The sequence below is a fragment of the Dama dama genome, chromosome 5, assembly GCF_033118175.1.
Source record: "Dama dama isolate Ldn47 chromosome 5, ASM3311817v1, whole genome shotgun sequence".
Classification (NCBI taxonomy): domain Eukaryota; kingdom Metazoa; phylum Chordata; class Mammalia; order Artiodactyla; family Cervidae; genus Dama; species Dama dama.
The window spans coordinates 36,289,442-36,302,953 of record NC_083685.1 but is presented as its reverse complement, the minus strand read 5'-3'; the positions used below and the strand labels follow the sequence as shown (position 1 = coordinate 36,302,953).

At 40.1% G+C, this 13,512-nt stretch overlaps 1 protein-coding gene across 9 annotated transcripts in view; it reads right to left on the bottom strand.

The window, feature by feature from the left end:
* The window catches only part of BLTP1 (bridge-like lipid transfer protein family member 1), a 200,550-nt gene extending 189,091 nt beyond the window's left edge, over positions 1 to 11,459 (bottom strand). For 8 of the 9 annotated variants that reach the window (XM_061142286.1, XM_061142290.1, XM_061142293.1 and 5 more), the window contains exons 1-2: positions 11,302 to 11,459; positions 9,831 to 9,915 (exon numbers count right to left, since the gene is read on the bottom strand). The gene's annotated coding sequence lies outside the window, so the exon portion shown is untranslated. The remainder of the gene's footprint in view (positions 1 to 9,830; positions 9,916 to 11,301) is intronic. The other variant, XM_061142287.1, reaches the window with a different exon arrangement.
* Between the last annotated feature and the right edge of the window lie 2,053 nt (positions 11,460 to 13,512).

The window sequence follows — 13,512 nt, the reverse complement described above, 5'->3', positions numbered from 1 at the left end:
TCCAAAGAATAGCAAGGAGAGATAAGAAAGCCTTCCCCAGTGATCAATGAAAAGAAATAGAGGAAAACAATAGATTGGGAAAGATTAGAGACCTCTTCAAGAAAATCAGAGATACCAAGGGAACATTTCATGCAAAGATGGGCTCAATAAAGGACAGAAATGGTAGGGACCTAACAGAAGCAGAAGATATTAAGAAGAGGTTGCAAGAATACACAGAAAAACTGTACAAAAAAGATCTTCACGACCCAGATAATCACAACAGTGTGATCACTCACCTAGAGCCAGATATCCTGGAATGTGAAGTCAAGTGGGCTTTAGGAACCATCACTATGAACAAAGCTAGAGGAGGTGATGGAATTCCAGTTGAGCTATTTCAAATCCTAAAAGATGATGCTGTGAAAGTGCTGCACTCAATATGCCAGCAAATTTGGAAAACTCAGCAGAGGCCACAGGACTGGAAAAGGTCAGTTTTCATTCCAATCCCAAAAAAAGGTAATGCCAAAGAATGCTCAAACTACGGCATGATTGCACTCATCTCACACACTAATAAAGTAATGCTCAAAATTCGCCAAGCCAGGCTTCAACAATATGAGAACCATTAACTTCCATATGTTCAAGTAGGATTTAGAAAAGGAAGACGAACCAGAGATCAAATTGCCAACATTCATTGGATCATCGAAAAAGCAAGAGTTCCCGAAAAATATCTACTTCTGCTTTACCGACTATGCCAAAGCCTTTGATTGTGTGGACCAAAACAAACTCTGGAAAATTCTTAAAGAGATGGGAATATCGGACCACCTGACTTGCCTCTTGAGAAATCTGTATTAAGGCCAGGAAGCAACAGTTAGAACTGGACACGGAATAGCAGACTGGTTCCAAATCGGGAAAGGAGTACGACAAGGCTGTATATTGCCACCCTGCTTATTTAACTTATATGCAGAGTACAGCATGAGAAACGCTGGGCTGGATGAAGTACAAGCTGGAAACAAGATTGCTGGGAGAAATATCAATAACCTCAGATATGCAGATGACACCACCCAGATGGCAGAAAGTGAAAAAGCACTAAAGAGCTTCTTAATGAAAGTAAAAGAGGAGAGTGAAAAAGTTGGTCTAAGACTCAACTCTCAGAAAACTGAGATCATGGCATCCAGTCCCATCATTTCATAGCAAATAGATTGGGAGACAGTGGAAACAGTGACAGACTTTTTTCTTGGGCTCCAAAATCACTGCATGGGGTGACTGCAGCCATGAAATCAAAAGACGCTTGCTCCTTGGAAGAAAAGTTATGACCAACCTAGACAGCATATAAAAAGCAGACACATTACTTTGCCAACAAAGGTCCATCTAGTCAAAGCTATGGTTTTTCCAGTAGTCATGTATGGATGTCAGAGTTGGACTATAAAGAAAGCTGAGCACCGATGAATTGATGCTTTTGAACTATGGTGTTGGAAAAGACTCTTGAGAGTCCCTTGGGCTGCAAGGAGATCCAAACAGTCCATCCTAAAGGAAATCAGTCCTGAATACTCATTGGAAGGACTGCTGCTGAAGCTGAAACTCCAATACTTTGGCCACCTGATGCAAAGAACTGACTCATTTGAAAAGAGCCTGATGCTGGGAAAGATGGAAGGCAGTAGGAGAACGGGACAACAGTGGATGAGATGGTTGGAAGGCATCACCAACTCAATGGACATGAGTTTGAATAAAATCGAGGAGTTGGTGATGGACAGGGGGGCCTGGCATGCTGCAGTCCATGGGGTCGCAAAGAGTTGGACACAACTGAGTGACTGAACTGAACTGAAGTAGATTAAGGCAGGCATACACACATGGGGAGGAGAGGGACAGGAGTCTCAGTGGCCAAAAAGTAGAATGTCAGAGTCAAATAAAACCTTAAATACTCTAAGTATCCATTTGTGTGGTGAAAAGGTTAGAGGGAAAGCAGCAGTATTTCAAGGTATCAAAGCCATAGCATCATGAGAAGGAGTACTTGGCAGGTCCTGGAGCCTGGGTGGAAGGACGAGGGCATCCAAAGCATGGGGAGAGGGCAGGAGCAGTCCAGCTCAGGTATCAGAGCCTGGGCAAGAAAGAAGGTCATCCAAACAGGAAGGCATCAGATCCCAAAGAGATAAGCAGAGCTTCCATGCAAGAGGGTGATCTGGAATACAACAGGAGCAGGATAAGGAGGACAAACACCTGGGAGGTGGCTTATGTAGGGGATGCAGGAGGGAGTTAATCTAGTAAGTATATCAAGAATAATGGAAGCCAAGTGTCTCACTGTCAGAGGATATATAAAGGAAGAAAATCAGAATTAACCCTGTATCCTGTGTTGGATAAAAACTAGAGGTATGGCTTTCAACATAAATTGATAAAAATAGCTACAGCTGCGTATGTATGTATATATATGTGTGTGCATAGTTCATTAACAGACCCTGAGAGCAGTACCCCAATATAAATGAGCAGAGGACTTCTCTTCTAAAAACCATTTTCTCTTTAGAGGGTTCCTTGAAGAAATGACTAATTCTACAACTAGGGCAGGGAAAGTCAGGATGAGCTTTGTTTTCCATAAAGGAAAAACGTGTTCAAAGAATGATGGAAAATGTCAAAAGGAAGTAAAAACCAGCTTTAAGAGGCTCCCACTGGCAAAATCTGGGACAATTTAGGCACTGCAGAAAATAATAGTAACAAACTACAACTTTAATAAATACAAATCTATGAATCCATACCGATATAAATAATCAACTAAATTTTGATGAGCAACAGCATACTCATATCTTAGAGTAACTGCTCTCCAAAATAACTATTAATGAAGAAGGGGAAAAGAGGAATTTTGAGACAACTGACAATTAAGTGATCAAAGTTCCTGTGTGCTTAGTTGTGTATGACTCTTTGCACCCCTTTGGACTGTAGCCCACCAAGCTCCTCTGTCCATTGGGTTTTCCAGGCAAGAACACCACAGTGGGTTGCCATTTCCTTCTCCAGGGGATCTTCCCAACCCAGGGATCAAACCTACGTTTCCTATGTCTTCTGCATTGCAAGCACATTTTTTACCCTCTGAGCTATCAGGGAAGCCCAAGTGATCAAAGTAAACATCATCAATATAGGTATAAATCAAAATTGTTTACTTTTTAATAGAGAAAAACAGCATAGTGTTGGTGGTATAGTGGTGAGCATAGCTGCCTTCCAAGAAAACAGTCTCACTTCCCTGATATTCCTGCAAAGACACATAACCTGAATCTAACCTATATTCCTGCTTCTCTCCTCTGAATCATAATGACCAATAGAGATTGTTTTATTCATCTTTGTATCCACAATACCAGTGACAATGCCTTGAACACAGCCATTAATTTCAAGTATGTCATTTTAAATGGTATTTTTATCTATTACACAAGAAACTAACACTGATCTACATATTTTAAGACATATTCTCTCAGTATTTTCATGATTCACCTATATTCTGTTCATTCTTCCTGAAATCCATGGGACTCATTTCAAAACTGCTGTCCACATTAGTAAAGAAATTGTGGCAATTACTATTTTAGTGATGTACAAAGAAAAGCATGAAAATGTGATGTGAAACAGTTTAATCAAACACAGCAATGGCCAGAGATTTATCAAAGTTCCTAATACTACCACCACTATCACAATTCTTAGAAACAGCTTTCAAAAAAAATAATTTACTTTTCTAAGTGAATTATCTGTAAAATCTTTTTCAAGTACTATATTCAACTTATTTTCTCTCCCACTCACATGAAGGAACAAAACTAACATCTAATACTTGCATCATCAGATTTTCAAAGACAGAACTCCAAATGTTGATTTGGTCCTACAAGAATAGAGGTCAGCCTACAAATCAATAAAAAAAAATACAAATAATCTGACAGAAAAATAAGAAAATATATAAACAAGTAATTCACAGAGAAAGATAATATCACTAACAATTGGCAACAATCACAATTTATCACTCACTAGTCATAAAAGCAAAAATTTTTAGAAAAATTACAATCAACTATATTGGCAAAAGTATGGGGAAATGGGCACTCTTACAGTTGACAGAGTAAAGTGCCTTTGAGAAGAACAATTTATCAGATAATACAAAAATGTACATGTTCTGATTTGAAAATTTCAGTTCCAGGGCTCTATTTATTTCTCAGAAATACTTAGAAACAAAGATGTTTTTTCAGGGACAATCACTGTGGCATTATATATCATACTGAGAAAATAGAAAAATATTAGTTAATAGGAAAATAGTTAAATTATGGGACACCCTTACCATATATAATACTCTTACTATGTGAAACAATATGTAAGCCTTTTTAAAAGAATAAAACAGCTCTATAGGGAACAATATAGAGAAATGTTCAGGATATATGTAAGGTAATGTTACATTTTATATATATATATATGTTACATTACATATATATATGTAATGTTAGCAGGAGAAAAGCAAGTTGAGCAAAAAGATGTATAGTACTCTACATATATTTAAAAAAAAAAGACTATCCATTATACGTATTACATATATAAACCATATAGATACACCACATATGCACATATGTGCTGTGTATATGTATATACTTTTATTAACCTGCAAAAACATTAGCAATGCCATTACTTCTGAGAGATAACTATTATTTAAATATTTTACAACTGGCTTGTAATTCTTCCTTAATTTAAAAAAAAGGGGGGTGGGAGGGTGGTGGCTGGAAGACAGGACATGACAGGCAAGAAAGGGGATTTTCCTGCCCAAGCACACACGCCACAGCCTCTCCTTATAACTATGGCCAAGGAACAGGTTTCTCCCACCTCTAGAATATGAACGTGATCATCTGTCAATTGATCATCTGTCATTCTACCACCATGTCTGTCTTTCTTCAGTTCTTAAACCCTTGTCTTTTTAAAAAAATTAAAACACAAATACCAAGCAATATCAAACTCAAGGCTTCATTAAAACCTCAGAAATATCAGTTAACACCTCAGCAAGAATTGTTTGATTTGACAGCTCTGAGTGTAAGAAGGGAAGCTGAACAGCTGTACTGTTATCTGAAGGAGAAAGGGCTAGGTTACAAAGAAGGAAGAACACCAACAGGAAGGAGACTGGAGGAACAGAAAGAGGAAGCAGTTATCAAGGAATAACAGAAGAGTCAAAAGGTCCTGCTTCAGACTGTATTGTTCCAAAAGCAGTCCATAATGTGGATTGAGAGCATCATGTGGACTGAGACCACCTGGATTCAAAAACCAGTTGGAACATTATCACTACGTGACCGTGGGCAAGTTACCTAACTCTCCGTGCTCTTATTCATCTGTAAGATGAGAACTAACAGTACCTACCTCACAGAGTTTACAGTTTGGATATGGAAAGCATTTAGAAGAACTCTGGCACACAGTAGGTTAATATACTGTGTAAATGTCTGATGCTGGCAATCAATGCCACTTGTGTCTTCCCCATATACTGTTGATATTTGCCTCTACAACAGAAGATTATTCATTCTGAACACTTGTAACACCCTACTGTAGGCTGCTTTCTGACTGCAGAAATGTGTTCAGTCTGTACTTAGGGTAGGCCAGAAATGCCGGAAATAAAGTCAATGACACCTAGAAAGTAGTTGGGTACACACCTGCAGCCTTCCTGCTCTTGACTTGGAATACCTCTGATGCATATTTTGTTTGGTCTCAGAGATCCCCAATGGTAGTGAGCTCCAGATGCCCACAGTAGTAACTGTATCTTAGCATTCATCACATTGTAACTATTAGTTCCGAAGTCTGTTCCCAGCAAGAGCTAACTGCTCTTTAAGGATGTCTTTGCCCTATTCATTTGCGTATGCAATATCCAACAAAGTTCCTGGTATGCAGTAGTCTATCAATAAATACTTGTTTCATAAATGAAATAAATGCATCACTGTAGAAAGTACATAATTATGAACTATTGCCAAAGGTAAGTACTTATTCAAGGCCAAGAGACTCCTAAATGATCTTTTTCACACTAAAGAAAATTTGGTTTCCGTTTACTTGAGTTTAAGAAGAGGATATTCAACATCTTGATAACCCATCCCAAATATAACAAAAATAAAGGAAAAAATTAATCATACTCAAATATCTCACACAACAATTAAGTCACAATCATTTGTATAAAAGGTATTCATATATCTTCAGATTGTTAAAGTTCTTTGAATTTAACCACAGTTCCTTTTCATAAAGAAAACTATATGGCTGTTTGGGTTTTTTAAATTTCTTTTTTATTGAAGTATAGTTGACTTACAATGTAGTGCCAATCTCTGCGGTACAGCAAAGTAACTCAGTTATACATAGACATTTTTATATATGATTTTTCATTTTGGTTTATCACAGGGTATTGCATATAGTTCACTATGCTAAACAGGTTTTAAGGGTTGGAAAATAAATCAACTCTACAGCTTTCCTTTTAAACTTCATCAACAGTGACATTCTCTTCAACTTCAAGCGTGAGTATCTATCAGCACACAGCAGCGCTCGGTACACTAGAAATCCTGTGAAGTATGCACTTTGTGCACATTTCTGCATTGCTTGCCCATAAACCAAACTAGACTGATTTCACATTAACTGTTACAGAATATATACAGATTCTACATTAACTGTTACAGAATATATTTCAAACTTACTTGAAAACTTTCCAGGTATGGTTTGGTTTCTGCTCATATGTAAGAAATAACCTTGAGATACCTTTGTAGAGGTCCCAATTTCAAAGTCATTTATGTCTGCCTTAATTAAGAAGTAACTGACTCAAAGTGAAAGTCAAAGTTCCTCAGTCGTGTCTGACTCTTTGCGATAACATGGACTATATACAGTCCACGGAATTCTCCAGGCCAGAATACTGGAGTGGGTAGCCTTTCCCTTCTCTAGGGGATCTTCCCAACCCAGGGATTGAACCCAGGTTTCCCACAATGCAGACAGATTCTTCACCAGCTGAGCCACAAGGGATACGGATATGGGTGAGAGGGAGGAAGTAACTGGCCAAGTGTGTTTACCAACATTCTCATCATACCAAGTTCAAAGAAATTATTTTTATTAGGATGTTGCTATGCAGAGACCCAACAGATCCATTTAATAGCCAATTTCTATGAACTGAGAACACTTAAATTGAACTTTTACATAAATACTACAACATAAAGAGGCTGCTTTAGGAATTTTATGCAGATATAACCTTATACTACAGGTGATACCTGAAACAGTATTTTAATTGGATATGGAGCTGGATAAAAACATACTTCACATATATATAAAAAGTGACAAGGTCCAATAAGATCAGTAGTCTAAAGTTTAGACTTACAAACATTTTGGACAATGTTACATTATTCTTTTTAAATGTTCATTCCATGCTATTAACTCACCATTATAATGATAAAATATAGCTACCATGATAAAATGGCCAACGTTTATTCACTGCTTGTTATGTGCTAGGCACTGGTCTAAACACTTTACATATAGTTACTGATCTAACTGCTAGAAATAACTACCTATTAACAATTCCCTATTTCACAGAGAGAAAATTGTGGCAATGAGAAGCAAAGCACAAACACAGCTAAGATATGGCCAGTCTAGGATACGAATCTACACAGTTTGGCTTTACAGTCTGTGTAAATTTATATTGCCTCTCATATCGTATCAGTTCAGTTCACTCACTCAGTCGTGTCCAACTCTTTGCAACCCCATGGACTGCAGCACACCAGGCCTCCCTATCCATCACCAACTCCTGGAGATTTCTCAAACTCACGTCTATCGAGTCAGTGATGCCATCCAACCATTTCATTGTCTGTCATCACCTTCTCCTACTGCCTTCCATCTTTCCCAGCATCAGGCTCTTTTCAAAGTCAATTCTTCGCATCAGGTGGCCAAAGTATTGGAGTTTCAGCTTCAACATCAGTCCTTCCGATGAATATTCAGGACTGATTTCCTTTAGGATGGACTGGTTGGATCTCCTTGCAGCCCAAGGGACTCTCAAGAGTCTTCTTCAACACCATAGTTCAAAAGCATCAATTCTTCGGCGCTCAGCTTTCTTTATAGTCCAACTCTCACATCCATACATGACTATTGGAAAAACCATAACTTTGACTAGACAGACATTTGTTAGAAAAGTAATGTGTCTGCTTTTTAATATGCTGTCTAGATTGGTCATAACTTTTCTTCCAGGGAGCAAGTGTCTTTTAATTTCACGGCTGCAGGCACCACCTGCAATGATTCTGGAGCCCAAGAAAATAAAGTCTGTCACTGTTTCCCCATCTATTTGCCATGAAGTGATGGGACCAGATGCCATGATCTTAGTTTTCTGAATGTTGAGCTTTAAGCCAACTTTTTCACTCTCATCTTTCACTTTCATCAAGAGGCTCTTTAGTTCTTCGCATTCTGCCATAAGGGTGGTGTCATCTGCATATCTGAGGTTATTGATATTTCTCCTGGCAATCTTCATTCCACCTTGTGCTTCATCCATATGTTCACAGAAATCAGCCTGTAATTGTCTTTTGGTCCTCATTTTTTTTTTTTTTAACTAATTTCAAAAATGAATCCCTTCCTTCCACTTCTAAATTCTAGATTAGGAGCTAATATATTTAATGTTACCAAAATCCATATTTTGGTATAAAAAATTCATATTTTGCCCAATATGGCATTTCTTTTTTTCTAAAAGAATCCTCAAATAAATCAAAGGCCAGTAGTCACTTTTTAAAATTAACTACAAGAGGCAACACATCAAGTTATTGAGCCTAATCAATGGCAAAGGAGGATAAATTGTAAAGTCAAATCTGACTGAACCACCTCCCCACTTTTCTACACTTCTCTCTCACCTGGAAGACATAAAGGCTGTAGCTATATATTTTAACAGAGCTTACTTGCCCCCTAAAGAAACTGACAGTTGATAGCCGGTATGTGGAAGCTTTAATATATGTACAAAAAGTATCTGATATTCCTCCCTTCAGGAAGGGATTCCCTGGTGGCTCAGACAGTAAAGCATCTGGCCACAATGCGGGAGACCCAGGTTCGATCCCTAGGTTGGGAAGATCCCCTGGAGAAGGAAATGGCAACCCACTCCAGTACACTTGCCTAGAAAATCCCATGGATGGAGGAGCCTGGCGGGCTACAGTCCATGAGGTCGCAAAGAGTCAGACACGACTGAGTGACTTCTCTCTTCTCTTCAAGAAGTGGTGCTTAACACATTCCCAAGTGTGGGCTGGACTTACTGATTCAGTTCTAAAAGAATAGGGCAAAGGAATGGTGTGTCACTCTGTCAAAACTGGCATCATAGCTTCCTCTTTGTATGCGTGTGCTCTCTCTCTCTCTAATCATTTGCTCCAGAGCAAGACAGCTGCAGGTGCCTTGTTTGGACACTTAAGAAGCCCTACAGAAGTTCATGTGGTAAGAATTTGAGGCCTCCAGCCAAAAGCCATGTGAATGGACCATCATGAAAGCAAACATACTTAAGTTAAACTATACACAATATTCTATGAAGAACAAGCCAAAAGTCAACTAATTTTTTTCCTTTCTTTTTAAAATCCTTTATAACATGGGCAGATTGATGAGGAAGCAAAAGAGAGAACAGAAAGTTGACACTTAATAGATAATCAAGTGAACACTTCCCTTGGCTTTCTCCTGCCGATACACAAGCCAAGCACATGACTCAACTGTCAGTCATAGCAATAGTTCAAAACTCAGGTAAAATGATTGACAGGTCACCTTATACACTACTGTCACCCACCCCCATTCTTAGACCAATTCAAGCAGGTTAATTTAAGCAGGTTAAATTACGACTGAAGCAGAAAGTTAGATTTTCTCTATCTGAGTTTTAATTGACAACCCAAAATATTTACCAAGTTGTTTTTTCCAGAGTCTGTAATGTTCTGTTTTCCTTTTCTTGATCAGAAGGCCTATCTGAAGTGTTTCATCTTAACACATCTGAAAAGAATACCAATTTTAACCAATTATACAAGATATTCTGGCTTTATCAGCAGTTTCACCATTTCAGATTAAATGATTTCATTACACATGCCCTTGCATGTGTGCACACACACGGAAACTAATGTTAATCCAAATGTTATATTTTCTTCAAAAAATATTCCTAAAACTAGAAGACCACATTTCCAAACTACAGTCTTCCAAAGATTTCAAAACCACTGTATGGATGGAAAGAGCATGATTTTGGTAGTCAGAGGATTCTAGAGGTCAGATGTTACCTTTAAAACATACTCCTGGGTCCCTGCCAGCAAAAATGATGCCTCAATTTCCTTCCTGTTTCCAGCATTTTTTATCAAATGAAAATCACCTTGCAAGTTCTCAAGCTGCTTGGGAGTGGTAAAGCATACTACTTAAAGGACTCTGAACCGGAGTCCAATTACCTGATTTAAATCACAGCTCTGACTTTGGACAAGTCGTTTTTTAGGGCTGTGGGATTTAGTTCTCTCATCTATAAAATGAGAGTTAAAAACAGACTTTACATGACAGGGTTGTTATGATTATTAATTGAGATATGCACATAAAGCATGTACCACCAGTACTTAGATAAGATAAATACTCTGGTTAATTCATTTATTTTTAAACTTCATGTATCTCGCTAATTTAAAATAAATCAGCTTCATTGCTATGCACAGAGCTGAAAGCAGCAACGTGAAACCAGTTGAAACTTAGACGTTTCAACAGTCACGGAAAACAATTATTTCCTTACAGAGGAAATTTACAAGAACTCTGTCCCTTTAACAAGCGTCCCTAACCTGCTTCTGTCAACACTAAGGCCAAGAGAAGCAGGAGGGGGACAATTCTCTAGAGGGAAAATCAACTTCCCTTCACCTTCCTTTGGTCAAAAGATGTTTCCGCTGAAATGTACTCTTCCATAGTGTAGACTCAGCAAGCACCAATCAGAATACAAGCACACCACACCTGAAGAGTAGAGAGGGTTTCAAAGACTCCCCCGCCCTTGGTCCACAATCTACCTTGCGTTAAGCACTCTGGGGTCTCCTGCAGCCCCATGCAGCTAACAAGACTAAAGCCAGAGCTTGCAGGTGTGCGGTCCTTCCTGCATACCAGCAGGTGGGCGTCGCCCGTCTGCCTCGCCTCCATTCACCGGGCCAGTTCCTGCATTCGAGTCCCTAATCACCTGACTGTCAAGGCCCTTTCAGGCCTTCTCACTGACCTCGGATACCCGGTGTTCAAGTCTCCGTGCTGGAGGTAAAGATGGCAAACGAGTAAGAGATGAGTCACATCTTGATTCTGACCAGGCTGCGGTACAGAGATGCTGGGAAGAGTGCTGCCCACACAGACCCTGCTCAACCCGACCCGTCCCCTCACCTGTGCGAGCGCCGGGGCTATGGGAACCGCTCGGGTCTCTCTCCCGGGGACGCCGAGGGCCTTGGGCGGCGGCGGCGGCGGCGGCGGCAGCTGCTGCGCCCAGCCAAACACGGTCTGCTGAGCGCTGCCCGGGTCCACACCCTCTCGCCCCGCCACCCGGCCCGCCGCCCGACGTGCGGCCCGGGGCCCCAACCTCTGACACAGAGAGGGGCGGAGGAGGATGGGAGGGGTCCGAGCTGGGGCCGGGCGGCACTGCGGCTGCGTCAACTGGTAACGTCACGCGTCACGGCGCCGGCGCCTCGAGACACGCCACCCCAGCCCCGCCCAGGAACTGGGGCGCCCCGCCCCTCTCCCCTTTCTCCGGGCTGGGGGCGGAACCTGGACGTTGAGGCGGAGTTAAGGGGCAAATTTGAAAAATCATTTTGCTACCCACCGTAAAGGAATGTTAATGAATTGCTCTACTGAGGCCCTGAGAGAGAAGAGCACAGGTAGGGACAGATCGCTAACAAAAAGGAGAATCAGACCGGTGCTCTGATTTGAAGTGAATCCGCTCAGAAGAGAGAGCAGTATTCCTATGACTGTTACCAAGACAGGGGAGCTTGACGGTGTGCAATGCTGCCACAGTGAATAGCTCAACTGTCTCATTGTTACACTAATGAAAACTGGTTCGATACTATTTTTAAAGAGAAAAGCTCTTCGTAATATTCGAGGGTGAACCAAAGCAAAAGACTTCCTGGAGTTACGGGCTTACTATAGATATTTTGCACACGTCTTAGGTACCAATTGGAATGGAAAAAGAAAAGTGGGAAACAGTCTTTAACGCTGTAAAAGTTTTCTGATTGCTTGGGGCAGATGTAGCATATGCACATAAGATAACTAGAAATGCAAACGGTAATATACTAATACTAGCAATAGCTAATACAGTGTCAAGCTTGAGCGAGGCACTGTTCTAAGCACTTTATATTTACTGCCATTTAATCCTCCCCAAACCCTGTGAGATAAATATTCTTATTATCTCAACTTACTTCCATTTCACAAATTAAAAACTAAGGTACAGAGAGAGGTTAAATAACTTACCAAACTGTAGAGCTAGGGTTCCTAAGCAGTATGACTCCAAAGTGTATGCTCTTAAGCATTATTGTATTGTTGTTCAGTCGCTTAGTCGTGTCTGACTCTTTGTGACCCCATGGGCTGCAAGATGCCAGGCCTCCCTGTCTTTAAGCATGTCCCAGAGCTTGCTCAAACTCATGTCCATTGAGTTGGTAATGCCATCTAACCATCTCATCCTCTGTGGTCCCCTTCTTCTCCTGCCTTCAGTCTTTCCCAGCATCAGGGTCTGCCTCTTAAATTCTAAATGTCTAAATCTCTAGTTGTGATTTCCTTGAGCTGAAGTGCCACTCCCCTAACGTTTTTATGTGGGAGCTCCATTTTTACCTCAGAGCAATAGCTATGAAGCCAAATTTAAAATAAAGCCAGAAAAATACTTAATTACATGAAGTATTGTACTCACCTTCATTCCCTATAAGGAAATGGAGGCCCAAGCAAGAGTAGTTCATGAAGGAACTGGAGGAAAGCCAAAAAGAAAAAAGTATACATTATTTCAGTTACTTCCACCTGCCACCAAGACACCCCTACCTCCCTTATTCGAATGAACTCTTTAGAGCTTATTTCCACACTTCTACAAACAAATTAATTTCAATAGTCTCTTTCAAAGTCTGGAAGAATCTTCCAGTCATTCTTAATCCTTATCCCCTAGTAAGGCTCCAGGACCTCCACAAGGATTCAAGTTTGCTACAGTCAACTTTTCCAGAGGGAAATTGTCCCAGCTCAAGTTCTCTGGGCAAGGAATACTAAGATGTGGTTCAGGTTCCTCAAATCAAAAACTAAACTGAAACTAAATTGCCCTGGAGCTATGCAAGGAGTCAGTAGGAAAGAGGGAAGATGGAGGTGAAATTCACTAAGTTCATCTAATCACTGAGTGGAGAACTGGAATCTAAAAGTTTCTGACTCTACTTCCTTTCATCCCTAAGACCAAGAGCTACCTTGTAACTGCAGATATGCATTAGATAGCATCATAAAAATGAATTATTTATTTTAAAAGCCTCTCTATTCTTAAGGTTTTTAACGTTGTGAAGATCATTAAGCTATCTGACCATTTCATTCATTAATTTTCACGAAAAAGCTTATTCCCTTCACTTATCTGCCATCTAC